The sequence below is a fragment of the Macrobrachium rosenbergii genome, chromosome 9 (assembly GCF_040412425.1).
Source record: "Macrobrachium rosenbergii isolate ZJJX-2024 chromosome 9, ASM4041242v1, whole genome shotgun sequence".
NCBI classification, from domain to species: Eukaryota; Metazoa; Arthropoda; class Malacostraca; order Decapoda; family Palaemonidae; genus Macrobrachium; species Macrobrachium rosenbergii.
Window position 1 is genome coordinate 37,984,570 of NC_089749.1, and position 15,691 is coordinate 38,000,260.

The 15,691-nt window shown below is 36.4% G+C and overlaps 1 protein-coding gene across 1 annotated transcript in view; it reads left to right on the forward strand.

The window, feature by feature from the left end:
• LOC136841700 (lysophospholipase-like protein 1) overlaps positions 1–15,691 on the forward strand; it is a 161,505-nt gene that overhangs the window by 59,821 nt on the left and 85,993 nt on the right. The window lies entirely within an intron of this gene.

The window sequence follows — 15,691 nt, forward strand, 5'->3', positions numbered from 1 at the left end:
ATGTTGTGCCATCCCCTATGGGGTAGGGTAGGGACGCGGACATTTGGGAGTCGGTTCTCACTTGTGTCATTGGTGGAAGAATAAACCCCATGAAAGGCTGATGATATCTTTTTAAGGTTTTCAGGTTTGTTTACTTTTTTTTTATTTTTACTTCAGTCTTAATGCAAAGTTGTATTAATGATTTAAGTACCCCTGGACCCATTGATGGTAGCGACTCGGCACAGTTGACGACCGCAGGAACCTCCTCTGACCTCTCTCTGGAAAAATCAGAAAAAAATACGAACGTAATTACACTGGAGCCCTATGCTCCAATGAAAAACAAGCCAAAAAAAACAAATATCTTGACCCGACATTGACCCACTTCGACTCCCTCTTTGGGAGTGCAAGTTGGTCAAGATTCCTAACCTTAGAAACAGAGAAAAAAATATCGCCATTGAAACTAGAAAACTTCCTATTGAATCGACATTCAACTACTGAAATGTCATTCAGACAAGTAAAAGAACAGATGTGGTTGATAGAAACCACTACAAGAAATCAATCAGAAAACTACTTAAATATAAAAAATATTGATAATGTAAAAGTAAATATTGAAAAACATGACAATATGAACAGTGTACAGGGTACCATAGTACTCTCTGATAATGATGAACCAATAGAAAAGAAAATATTGCTGGATTCCCTTAAAAAAAGGTACAACAATATACAAGACTGCGAAATTTACAACATAGCTAGTAGATGGAGTAATGAAAAAATACTAAGAATAGCAAAGATAAAATTTGAAGGCCATTAATTACCCTTAAAAATTAAAATCTTAGGCCAAAGCAGAGAACTGAGACCGTATGTCCCAAAACCACTACAGTATGGACATACAAGAAAAAATTGCCATAATACATCTGTATGTGCATACTGTGGATCTGACAAATATGCCACACAGTGGAGGTGTGGTGAACCAAAATGCGTGAACTGTGGACAAAATCACCATGCAAGATCTAAGGAATGTATATATTATATATACAATACGGAATTGAAATTACTTCAGGAAAGGACAGGAATGCCTATAAAAGAGGCCAAATTAGAATTAAAGGTTAGAGGAATGCATGATCCTGCTAAGAAACAAACTTTTTCTACAGCAATAAGATCAAACAAAGAAACAAAAACGGAAATAAATAAGAGTAACAAAACCCTGATAGATCAGTCTCAAAGAAAAATAACCACTTTACAAGAAGCAGCTAATATAGCAAAGGACCAAGAAATGTATACAAATCTTTGCTCAAATTCATTTGAGATTTTAAGAGAAATAGAATCACTAGAAGACAATACAAGCACCACAGAAATATTAAAAGATAGTTATGATGAATTAGAAACTAAAGAAAAAAAGAGACCTTTAGAGAGAACTCCACCCAAGACCAACAAAAAACCAACTATTATTAGAGATACATCCATTAAAATAAAGGCGGGAGACGCCAAGAAAGAACATAAACCAAATAATAAGAAAATACCTTTGTCTCCTAAAGTAATAATAAAACCAATAGAAACAGATACCCAGAACTCCAAAGAAATAGCAGAGGAACAAACCATTGACAATAATGATTATGTGATGGGAGAAGAGATTACCCTATCACCAACAATAGGTGCAGCAAGAGTAAATGAAAAAACGACACACGAAAACATGTAGATGTAATGAATGTTTCAGTGAACTGTGCAACAAAAATGAAAGCATAACAAAAGACAGTTTAACAAACACTATACGAAATTTTATAAGTTACAGAAATAAAGAAACTACTAGTTTGGACACTCACGAAAAGGGCTGTATGTACATTGGACACATAATGTCTTATAAAGAAAAACAAATAAATATTGTAAATAGGATTTTAGAAAGAATGCAAATTGATGATCCACAAAAAGAAAATAACACTTGAACACACTAACGTTATACTTTCAGTAATGATATTATACAATGGAACGTAAATGGTCTACAGACCAGATTACATTTGGGAGAAATACAACAATTACTAAAGGAATATGAGCCAATGATAATATGCTTACAACATGTCAACAAAACAATACCAACAATAGGTAAATATACCTTAGTATCTACATGTAGAGAAGAAGAGGGAAATTTAGGTACTGCTATATATGTACATAACAAAGTATGTACATATATACATAAATTTTACTGACTTGCAAATATCAAGTATTAAAATACGAATAAAAATGATAATTACATAATTTATAACATATAACCAACCTAATAAAAGTTACGATATTGATTTACTTAACAATACCAAGGAATCTACATTAATAGTAGGTGGTTTTAACGCCCACAACCCAATATGGGACTGTCATTGTACAAACTCAAATAGAATAGGTAGTAAAATAAAAGAGTTCATGGATTCCAACAACATGTGCTGTATAAATGATGATGAAATTAGCACATATTTTTCAAAAACACATGGAACATTTTCCTCAGTAGACTTAACTTTATGTACAACAAGCATAGTTGACAGATTGGATTGGAAGACAGTTGATGACTTGCACACCAGTGATCATTTCCCAATATTAATTTCCTTATTGCAAAATAATCCTGCAAAACATGACCCTCACTATAACATTTATAAAGCAGATTGGGAGCGATATGAGGTGCACACTAGAAATATCCCACAATTTGAATATTTAAAAGACCATAATGAAACTAATAAATTTCTTGTTGATTTCATTAAGAATGCTGCTGATAAAGCAATACCAAAGTCAAAACCCATCCAACAAAACACCAAGTTCCCTGGTGGTCTGATGAGTTAACAGAATTAATAAATATGAAACACTCAGTAGGGAGACGATTGGATAATTTGAATAGAAAGTTCAATAAAATGAATAAAAAGTTACCGATATTAGAAAGAACTTTACAAAAAATGACTGTATTATTACTAGAAATTGATACGTTAAAACCTGTATACAACAAAATATCTGCAAAATTTAAAAAAGAAGTAATTCAAGGAAGAATCATTTCATGGAGGAAATATGTATCAGATCTCTCTAATAATACTCCCATACAAAAAATATGGGAAAAATTCAGGAAAATAAATGGTACCCATGTCAAACCACCTAGACATGCCATATTAAAAGATGGGAAAGAACACTTGATCCAAAAGAAATAAGTAATATAATGGGAGAAAATTTAGGAAATGTAAGTAGTGATAAGAATTTAGATGAACACTTCCGCAAAAAAAAATAAAATAGAATTAATAACAATAAATTTTGAAACAATTGACGATATATATTATAATAGAAAATTTAGTATGTCAGAGATGGAATATGCTCTCTCGTACAGCAATAAATCTGCTCCTGGAGGTGACAATATTTGAGATGATCTGCCACTTAGCACCTTTGGCAAAGTCATACTTATTAGAGTTTTATAATCATTTATGGCTTCGAAATTTATTTCCAGATGATTGGCGTAAAGCTATAATAATTCCTATCCCCAAACCTGGAAAGGATCCCAGCAATGTAAATAATAACAGACCAATTTCTTTAACAAGCTGCTTATGCAAATTGTTAGAGAAAATGGTAAAATGCTCGACTAACATGGCACATTCGAGAAAATAAAATTTTAACTCCCACTCAGTTTGGGTCTCAGTGTAACAGATCCACATTGGATTCTCTCTGTAACTTAGAAGACCATATACGTAGAGGTTTTGAACGAAAACAAATTACTGTAGCTGTCTTTTTGACATTGAAAAGGCATACGATACCACATGGAGGTATGCTATATTAAAAACTTTACAAAACAACAACATCCGTGGACATTTACCTAGGTTTATACAGAACTTTTTGACAAACCGCAATTTTCAGGTGAGAATTGATGATGATCTGTCTAGAACATTTCCACTTGAAAACGGTGTTCCACAGGGAAGCGTCCTTAGTGGAACACTGTTTACTTTACCAATTAATGATATCAGTAAAAATCTACCTATTGGCATTAAAAGTAACCTGTACATGGATGATTTTGCCATATATTATTCAGCATCCCGAATAAAACATGCAGAACTAATCATTAATAAAAGCATAGTAAAAATAGATGAATGGGCCTCATCTGTAGGCTTTAAATTTTCCATGGATAAAACTCAAGCAATCATGTTTTATAAAAATAAAAGGTGGAAAAAAGGTGAAGATATAGATTTAAAAATCAGGAACCATAGTATACCAATTGGCCAAACAGCAAAATTTTTGGGATTAGTATTTGATACCCACTTGAACTGGAGAGCCCACATTACATATGTAAAATCTAAAAGTAAAAGAGCATTAAATCTAATTAGAAAACTATCGAACACTACTTGGGGAGCCGATAGACATACCCTTAATGTGCTGTATAAGGCAACAGTTCTGTCCATCATTGATTGTGGAAGCGAAGTATATGGCTCGGCATCTGACGCAGTTCTGAAAATGTTAGACCCTGTTCACAATGAAGGCCTTAGAATATGCTCAGGAGCCTTTAGATCATCACCAAAATCATCGTTACAAGTTGAATGTGGTGAAATGCCTTTGTCTCTCCATAGAGAGCTAGTAACAATGAAAAGTGCTTTAAGAATTCAAACTAGTGATTCTCCAACCAAAAAATTATTTGAATTAAGAGATGTATTTATAAACAACCATCCACCACCTTTCCCAATTAGAGCTAAAAGATTGTTTGAGTCGCTGAATATAAATATACAAGTGCCTGTAATAGTAAAATCACCTCCTCCCTGGACAATGAATAAAACGAGAATTTGCACACACCTCAAGTATTTATCAAAAAGTAACTCATATACAACAGAACACCATAGACAGCATACAATAGAGCATATAAACCGAAAAGGTCCACATTACGCAATGTATACAGATGGATCTAAATCAGAACACGGAGTGGGATATGCTGCAGTGTCCCAAGACAAAACTTACCAGTTCTCTCTTCCTAATAATGCTTCTGTATTTACAGCAGAATTGTATGGAATTGCATCAGCTATAAAAATAATTAAAGAATCATCATTCAATAATTTTGTGATTTTTAGTGATTCAAGAAACGCTATAGAAGCTATTCAAAGTTACAAATCAAATAATAATATAGTACAACAAATTAAATTATATCTCCATAAATTATATAATAATGGAAAAAATGTAGTAATATGTTGGATCCCTGCATGTAGGGATCAAAGGAAATGAAGAAGCAGACAAAGCAGCTAAAGCAGCAACTCACATGACAAGATCAAATGTGAATATCCCTGTTACAGATTATGTAACTCACATAAAAATGGGTATCATAAATAAATGGCAATATATATGGGATGAAGAACCTGAAAGTAATAAACTGAAAGAAATAAAACCTAATGTTAAAAATGGAATTCATCACATCAAAGAGAGACACGCACAAGTAATTTTAACACGCCTCAGAATAGGCCATACTCGTCTGACACATGGGCACTTAATGAGCAGCCCACATGGCCCGGCTCCGAGTGCTCAGAATGACATGTCAAAGTAATAATAGCGGTCAGACATGTGTTATGTGAATGTTCAAAGTATGACCGACAACGAATGTCTACTTTTGATGAAATAGGTCAGTGTCACAAAGGCTGGGGCCTCCGGGGAAATTTTGTCAGAATGGGGTTTTTCAGCGGCCATTTTCAATCATTCCAATTTTGATGTTCTTGAAGAACTGTAATTTAATTAACAAAATATGAAAAAAAGTAAATAATAAAAATATGAAAATCCTTTTAACATTTGAATTTTACAAAAGAAAAAGTATTTTTTAAAGTTTTGTTTAATTTATATTCTGCTCAATTTTAATATACCATTTTAATTTTAGTATGTATGTCACACATTGTGAAGTCTGAGTAAATGTATTTATTGTATGTATAGCATGTGCCTATGTGCAGTTTTTAATTTCATTTTAATTCATTCATCTTAGTATTGGATGATCTGCTGTTTCTTTGACACCTTACAACTTCAGGCCTAGACTTAGTATTTTAATCAAATTCTTCGGGCCAGCCCTATGAGAGCTGAAAGTCAGCTAAGTGGTCTGGTTAAACTACTTTAATAATAATAATACAGATGATTGTATCTTATAAACCATAAACACTGAAGCTGAAATGTTTTGTATTGATCTGGTGGACAGTCATGTCTGTTGATATAATAATCTATAGGAAATACTATATTCATGAATACTGACTTCCTAAGCACTTTTCTTCTCAGATTTACTTTGCATATTTTCTTAACTGCGCATTTTACGCTCAAACTCAGTATCGTCAACAACAAAAACTTTACGTTCACTTTCTTAGCAGTACTGAAATACAGGAACTTTACTCTATGCTCAAGAAAAATAGCTGCTTCCCATTCCTCCTTCATGTTCCCATATGTCCTCACAGTGCGACATCTGTTGGGTCTTCCATTGGTTACTTGTTCAACTGCTTTGGTGTTTCATAGTCACCGGATTCGCGTTCACTCTCTGGATGGCCAAGGGAACGGACTTTCGCACACGATGGTACTTAAAAATACTGGAGAAATGTCAAAATAGTGAATAAAAGGTAAAAAAAAAAAACTTTGCCTATTTTCCATTTTTATAACATTGCTCTGATTTTTGTTCATTTAAAGGGGGTGTTCGGAGTTTTTTTGTGGTTATATATATATATATATATATATATATATATATATATATATATATATATATATATATATATATATATATATATATATATATATATATATATACATACGTTTGTATTCATATATATATGTGTGTGTGTCTGTGTATATATATAGGCAGTCCCCAGTTATCGGCAATCCGGTTTTACTGCGCTTGTCAAGCAATGAAAATCGGCAATTTTCGGCACCAAAAATCGCTGATTTCCGCTTATCGGCGCCGATAATTGGGTGTTGGCGCCAATACATGGCCTAACAGAGGCACCAATAAGCCCCGAAAATTGCCAATTTTTGGTTATCTACGATTTTCGGTTATCATCACACCACCAGAAAGGGAACCCTCCCTGATAACTGGGGACTGCCTGTATATATATGATGATGGGAATTTTAATCTGCCTCATTCCGGTATTTGTATACAGTATAACAAATTATGTATTTCTGTGGCATTTCGTATAAATGTAACAATGAACACTTTTCATCATATTGTGTGAATTTCCTTATTAACCCTTAAACGCCGACTGGACATATTTTACGTCGACAAAAATTGTCTGTCGGGTGCCAAGTGGACATAAAATGTGTCGAATACAAAAAGTTTTTTTAAATATTCACGGAAAAATACTTATAGGCCTCGTTTGCGAAAAATTTTAAATCACGTGCCTTGAGGGATGCTGGGAGTTCACGGATCACACTGTTGTTTTGTTTACAAGCATGACCCAGCTGCGCATGTGTGAATTTCTTTCTTATCCCAGAAGAAAGCATCAGCTAACTCTGCTGAAAATCTCAGAAATTCTTTAGTCACTTTGTCGTAATTTTTGCACCGTTTTCTATTAGCCTTTACATAAAGTTTAAATATGAAAATATGCACAATTTCATGTAGAATACAACAAAAAATAACTCATGGTTGTAGCTTTTATCACTTTTGACATATTTTTATATAAATCACGATAAGTGCCAAAATTTCAACCTTCAGTCAACTTTGACTCGATCGAAATGGTCGAAAAATACAATTGTAAGCTAAAACTCTTACATTCTAGTAATATTCAATCATTTACCTTCATTTTGCAACAAACGAGAAGTCTCTAGCACAGTATTTCGATTTATGGTGAATTTTTGAAAAAAAAATCTTTTTCCTTACGTCCGCGCTAACTCTGCTGAAAATCTTGGAAATTCTTTAGTCACTTTGTCGTAATTTTTGCACCGTTTTATATTAGCCGTTACATAACGTTTTATATATGAAAATGTGTGCAATTTCACGTAGAATACAACAAAAAATAATTGATGGTTGTAGCTTTTATCAGTTTTGAAATATTTTCATATAAATCATGGTAAGTGCCAAAATTTCAACCTTCAGTCAACTTTGACTCGACCGAAATGGTCGAAAAATGCAACTGTAAGCTAAAATTCTTACATTCTAGTAATATTCAGTCATTTACCTTCATTTTGCAACAAACGAGAAGTCTCTAGCACAGTATTTCGATTTATGGTGAATTTTTGAAAAAAAAACTTTTTCCTTACCTCCGCGCGCACTAACTCCGCTGAAAAGCTCAGAATTTCTCTAGTAACTTTGACGTAATTTTTGCACCGTTTTATATTAGCCATTACATAAAGTTTTATATATGAAAATGTGGGCAATTTCATGTAGAATACAACAAAAAATAACTCATGGTTGTAGCTTTTATCACTTTTGACATATTTTTATATAAAGCATGACAAGTGCCAAAATTTCAACCTTCGGCCAACTTTGACTCGACCGAAATGGTCGAAAAATACAACTGTAAGCTAAAACTCTTACATTCTAGTAATATTCAATCATTTACCTTCATTTTGCAACAAACGAGAAGTCTCTAGCACAGTATTTCGATTTATGGTGAATTTTGAAAAAAATCTTTTCCTTACGTCCGCGCTAACTCTGCTTGAAAAATCTTTGTCGAAATTTTTGCACCGTTTTATATTAGCCGTTCATAACGTTTTATATATGAAAATTGCGCAATGTCGAATACAACAAAAAATAATTGATGGTTGTAGCTTTTATCAGTTTTTTTGTCATACAAATCACGGTAAGTGCCAAAATTTCAACCTTCAGTCAACTTTGACTCGACCGAAATTCAAAAAAATATTAGCATTCTAGTTACCTTCATTTTGCAACAAACGTTTTATCGATTTATGGTGAATTTTTGAAAAAATGTGCGCAATGTTACATAAAGTGTCGTATGAAAATATTTCAACAACAAAAAATAATTGATGGTTGTAGCATTTATCAGTTTTGAAATATTTTCATATAAATCATGGTAAGTGCCAAAATTTCAACCTTCAGTCAACTTTGACTCGACCGAAATGGTCGAAAAATTTTTTTGTAAGCTAAAACTCTTACATTCTAGTAATATTCAATCATGTACCTTCATTTTGCAACAAACGGGAAGTCTCTAGCACAATATTTCGATTTATGGTGAATTTTTGAAAAAAAACATTTTTTTACGTCCGCGCATTACAAATTCATGCATCATTTTGTGATATTTTCAGTGTTAATTTGATCATTTTACAATTTGTTATATACCAAAATCATCGCAATTTAGTGTACAATACAACGAAAAAAAAATAGCTCATTAGCTTTAACCGTTTTGCTCACAGCACGATTTGTATACAATTATATATGAAATTTTTTTTTGCGGTGTCATATATTCCAATATTTATATATGATAATGATATTTTTTTCATTTCTGATGGTTGTATACTAAACTTCAGGCAATGAGAAAAAAATGAGCCAAAAATGAACTCTTAATCTTAAAAACTAAGCATGCTGTGATTTTCTGAAAAAAACTTTCTTTCCTCTTCGGCGCTAACTCCCAAACCCCACCGGCATACGGCAGACACTTTTGTAAATAGAGGCTCGGCGTTTAAGGGTTAATCAATAGATTACATAAATTATATCCACCTTTGCTTTGACAGTTGCCCTATAACCCATATTAAATTTCACAGAAAGTTTTATTCTCTCAATCACAAAACTCACTAATAGCTATGGTAGCACTATTTATATACCTCCTGATTGTGTTTACATTTTTGTCTAAAAAATAAGAAGTTTGTCTTGGGAAAGGCTACCTGCTGGACCATGGGTCTGTGCTGACGTCACAAATTATCCCCCACCTGGCTCACCCCCAATTTACCTGCACGTTGGTTGACCTCCCTTTTCTTTGGACCTTGGTTGGTATACCTTACAACCTTGTCTGAAAGTTAAATGGCCATTCCAGCTCGCATCCACAAGCTAAATCCCTATGTAAAGACAGGAGGTTTGTATTTGTGTAGGAACAAAAGTTGATTGAACAGTTGGTGGGATCCATTATATCCAACATTTTTTAAGATCAGATTTTCTTATGAAGATATAATACTTAGCATAAAAAGGGGGATGGGTGTGACTAACAGATTATTCCTATGATTTATATTTTTGTTTTAAGAGGAGATTTGAAGTTAAACTTTTGACTGTTACCTACATAAACAACACCGGGAACCCCACGCCCAGCAAACATTTAGGAGGGCCCAGAGTGTCAGCAAAAAGTAAGAATATGCAACATGGCAACTGCTGTACAAGCAAGTGACCATTTGATTGCAGAATTACAATTATTTTAAAATTATTTTCTCTCTCCTATACCGTTTATTTTGATCATTATACTGTTTAGTTTTTGTATGCATGTATTGACTTTACTATTTTCTTATAAAAATAGACATGAAAATAAAATACTGTGACTGACTATTGCTGAATATTTATTACTATTTAGTTATGATATCTTCAGTTTTTGGTTATTTTCACGTCCTATCATCTGTTCATTCATACACACTGAGTGATGCATGAGATGAGAAAAATTTGGGTAAAACGGGGAAAGGGATGCATTGTTATTGTTTGGATATCATTCACAAGATATTTTGAGGCCCATATAATGTATGTTTAGTGGATTGGCCTTGAAAGGAAAGCGAGAAAAAGGAATTGCACATACAGTATATGTGTATTAAAGACCACTGCCAAAAGGTCAGTTCTCTGTATATGTACGTACTATGCGGCGCAGTTAAATGGTTAATTTAATGTAATTCCATTATAGCACATTTTTTAATGAAGTTAATAAGTTTACAAAATTATACAAAATAAAAGTTTATCATAAAGTTGTTGAATTTTATGACATTGAAAGTGTTCGTGTTTGCCGTCCATTTCCACATAATATCCTAATGCATTTGAATTTATAGTTTTAGATCAGTAACTTACCAAGTAATTACATAGCTATAGTTTCCTCTAGCACGGCAGCTTAAATTAAAAAATTCGCGGGTAACGCTTCAAAGTGTAGTGCAGATGATTGGTCCTGCCCACTCACGGGAACATCAGGAACAACGTAGTAGACAACCTCAGTCTGTTTCTGCCACACTCGAGTAAACACCGAGTGTCGATGGCAGCTTTGTTCTTAAATTTGCCAGTTGGAAACCGGATTTCGGTGAAGTATTATCGCTGATTTTGGGTAGCTTTCAAGCCTACAGCTTTCAGGATCAGTATTTTATTGTTTTGTTATTAAGATCTGATTCAAGTTTATCTTATTTCACTAGGTTACAATAGTGAATTCGCAATGAAATGGGTTAACTACCAGTAGCTTAGTTTACAGCACTACCACCTTTACCAGTTAACGTAAGTTCTTCATTGGAGGGGTGGGTAGAGCTTTAGGCTAGCATGCTGTTGGCCCAGCGTTCGACTCTCCAAGCAGCCAATGAAGAATTAGAGGAATTTATTTGTGGTGATAGAAATTCATTCCTCGTCATAATGTGGTTCGGATTCCACAATAAGCTGCATGTCCCGTTGCAAGGTAACCAGTTGGTTCTTAGCCACATAAAATAAATCTAATCCCTCGGGCCAGCCCTAGGAGAGCTGTTAACCAGCTCAGTGGTCTGGTTAGACTAAGATATACTTAACCAGTTAACGTAATAAACGTAAACAAGGCATTCATTGCTGAAGGAATATTTACGATAATGAATTACTCTCTGCGAGTCTCAATTAATGTTTATTAGGATTTGCGACGTTTGTATGATGATGCTCTGTGTACTTCAGCTATTCTTGGTAAAAGGTTAACTTTCCTTTTCCGAATAGTGTAATAATGTAAATATTGTGTTTGCTACATGTCCGACTCTTTTGGTAGTAAACACATATCTGAAAGTCTCTATCACGGGATGCCCAAGGTAGAGGGTTAAGATGCAGATGGCTAAACGTCAGCTTTAATGGTTATAGTGCTGTTACATCTTGCTACAATCGACTGTGCTTCCCCAGTCCCAAACCACAACAACCCGCAATGCACCAGTCATAAGCAGACCTTTGACATGCGCAATATAATATGCAAGACTTAATGCATAACAGTCTCAATGTTTGATAGGATTTGAGATATGTCTGTATGATGGTACTCAGTATACTTCGAACTATGTCAGTAAAGGTTAACTTTTCTTTTTCTGAGTAGCGTAAAAAACTTAATACCTGTATTGCGTTTGCTATCTTGTTTACTGATTAGCGTAATGTAATGTAAATGTTGTGTTCTCTACCGATCAAATATTTTTAGTAATGGATACATATCTGCAATCGCAAATTATGTTGGTTAGGATTTGAGATATGTTTGTATGATGGTACTGTGTACTTCATAACATTTGTCCGTAAAGAATTAATTGAGCATCTTATTATTATGCTTTCCTTTGCAGAAAACTGGAAAGTGTAAGGGCAGGAATGCAGTAGGAAAGAATTGTGCTTAATGTTTTGGTTATGATGAGGTTTAGTAAGAAGACATTCTTGTCAGCTGAGAACCATGCTTTGGGACTTGCTTCGGCAGTACATATACTAAACAAGATGACACAAATTGTAAAGAGTTCCACTTTTTTTTTTTTTTAGCTCATACTAAGAGTGCCCAGTAGCGCTCACCAGCTCCCGAGCTACTAGCTTGCCTGACACCAACTACAGAGCGCTAGGCACCCATTAATGAGCGCTTCAGCGCACACTCTCAGGCGCCAAATGCCCGCTCTCAGGCGCTTCGGCACCCGCTCTCAGGTGCTCGGCACCAGTTACTGAAATCCTGGCACTTACTCTTGGGCGCTCGGCACCATTTACCGAGATCCTGGCACCAACTCTCCTACTGCTGGTTTTTTATCCACTTGCTCCTGTGCCTGGCTCTCTCGCTTCCTTCCCATGCCATTGCCAGTCTTGTGTCAGGGTTAACAGATGTTAACCTTGTAATAATAGTGAAGTGTTGTGTAATGGAGGAGGTGGCAACTTGTCCCTTGATGCTCCTAGACAAAGGTCACTGTCAGACTCCCATGCACCAGGGAGGAGGCAAACTGGAAGCCCAAGGGAGGTCAGGGTCTACACACAGGTAGTCGCCCCCTCACTCGAGCCTGTTGCCTGTCCCAGATATCGACAGACAGCCACTGGAAAGGCGTCATACTGGTTGTGTAGTGAAGGGGTAGCTATCTGGCCCCTCGGATCTGCTAAACCCAGTCGCCGTCAGACTCCCATGCACCAGGGAGGAGGCATACTGAAGTCCATGGGAGTCCAGAGGGGTTTGCCCCCGGGTAGTTGCCCCCCAGTCAAGCTTGCTGTCCGCAAGTGTCAACAGAAGTTTTGCTAGCCCTTGGTTAACTCCTTCACTGCAAAGCTGCCACTTGAGTAGCAGACGCTCCTGGCTATGCCACCACGTTGCTACAGGTTAAGTGGAGGCATGTGGATTGCCAGTATTGGCGCCAAACAGAACATGAACCCCTGAGCATCTAATAGCGCCCGAGTTTCCAGTAGCATCAGAGCTCCCTATACCGCCAGAGTTCATCTTCAAATAGAGCTTCCAGAACCAGCTCTCATGCGTCTGATGCCAGCCTACTAGTGGCTGATGCCAGTCTCTCTGTAGCTCGGCACCTGTCTCTTCTAAGAACAGACTGTTGTTCTTTTATGAACGCAATTTCCAATTGAACGCCTAGCTCCGGTCTTCAAGTGGCCAACTATATCTCTGATCATTGGGTGTCCTTCGTATCAGACCCCCTCCTTTGAGTACCATACACTGTTCTTAGGCTCTTTTGTCTCTTTTCATCCTGTTCCACCTTCGCCTAGAGTTCCAGACGGGCTGAATTGCTCCCTTTTGTGACTTCAGTTAGTATCTCAAAGCAGTGTCCTTTGCGGACAGGGACTTTTGTGTACGAATTTATGAGCTTGTTGAAGAAGGCTATCACCTCTGCAGGGAATTGGGAGTCTGACTTAGTTTTCTTTCAAGGGAGCAAGACAGGTGTTTTTTGTCCTTCCCTCTCTCTGGTGCTTAGGCGGAATTAGTCCTGCAGCAGAAGTCGTCACTCCTGGTTGTAATCAAGACCATTATTACCCATGGCCAGTCTTTTGTGTATCTTATGGACTTTCCAAGTTCCTATAACGTGTCAGATATTGGTTTTTAACCAAGTACAGTTCTGCATATGTTATTGCACTTAGTTGTCTGCGAGTCTGCACAAGGTTTTACAAGTTTGTTTGCTTGCAGAGACCAACCAAACAGTCCTGCCATCCACTCTCCAGGATGATGGGTGGAGTTCCTGGATATGTAGGATACTTCATTTCATGTCCACATACAGACTCCGAAAGATATCAGACCCGTCCTATGAGACAGGGTCTTCAAGTGCGAGAATTTAGGCTTTGATATATATGGCATAAGACTTTATTTCTTCTCGATTCTCACTCACTCCTAGACTGTGGTATTCCTTTAGACAAGACCACAGTCTTTACTTTTTACATCAGCTCTCGCCACCAAGCAACAAGAGGGTTTTTCTATGGATGAAAAAAGGAATGCTTTTTCTAGTCCAACTGGACCTTGAATCCCCTGAACTGTTGGTTTATGTGCCTCTGTGGGGCAGGCTGATCTTGACTGTTTGCATTCTTAAAGGAATCTTATAGCCTGGGCAATAGACTCCTACCTGCAAGATCGTTTCAACCTGGACCTCTAAGCTCTTCCACTGATTGACATGGATATAGCTCTCAAGTGGTTAATGGGCCCCTCCGTTGAGTCTCTCCATTGCACAACAATGAGCTTAACTAGAAACTCTGTTCCTTGTAGCCCTAGCAAATGCCAAACGAGTTAGTGAGCTTCAGACTATAGACAAGGAAGCAGATTCTGCTTAGGGAGACACAGTCTGTGAACAAGATTTGTGCTTTCTCCTTTAGGTGATTGTTGGACGTCTCTGGCTCTGGGAGAGTGAGCGAAATATCTAGTTTGAACTTTCAGGTTTTACCTGAAAAAGCTTTAATCAGAAGGCCATCCATACCTAGAGTGTCCAGACAAGATCCTCTCTTGCCCTCGATTTATGAATGCATTGTCCATCTCCAGTGAACTATGTTGTTTGAGATGCACTGTCAGTTTTGAGACGCACTCTCAGTTTCAGGAGAACGATTTACCTACCTGTTAAAGGAAAGCTGAGACGCTATAATTGCCTCTACCTCGTTAGCTTTCAGGCATTGTGTGTCCCTGATGTCCAGTCTGCAATCAACCTTCTGGAAGTGTAATCAATCTTCACTTCTCACGTTTCAAAGAAAGTTAAAACAGTGTTAGATTCTTGCAGTACCTTGCAATCATTATTAGTAACCGGCATGGCATCGCAGAAGGAAGCATAGGATTTTCTCCTTTCTGTTCACCTTGTAGCAAGGTGCTGAGATTTGTGAGAGCCAGGGGGTACAATATACCTGGAGCACCCATCACTGTCAGTGAATGGGTCATGGTTTCAGTGCAAATGACAGTCTTATCTAGTTGTGTTTATATTGATGCTGCGCATAGGTCAAGGGCACTTGTTAAAGTTGTGCTAGCCATTGGATAACTTGAGCTGCATAACTTCTACTGATGCTTTGCTAGCTATCGGAGTACTCCTTGGCTACAAAGCTCCCACTTTAGTAGCAGACGCTCCTGGTTATACTGCCACTTCACTACAGGTTAAGTTGATCACCAACCTGAGGCAGTTTTCTACTGCAGGCTCTCTTAACTTATAAGGAACGACA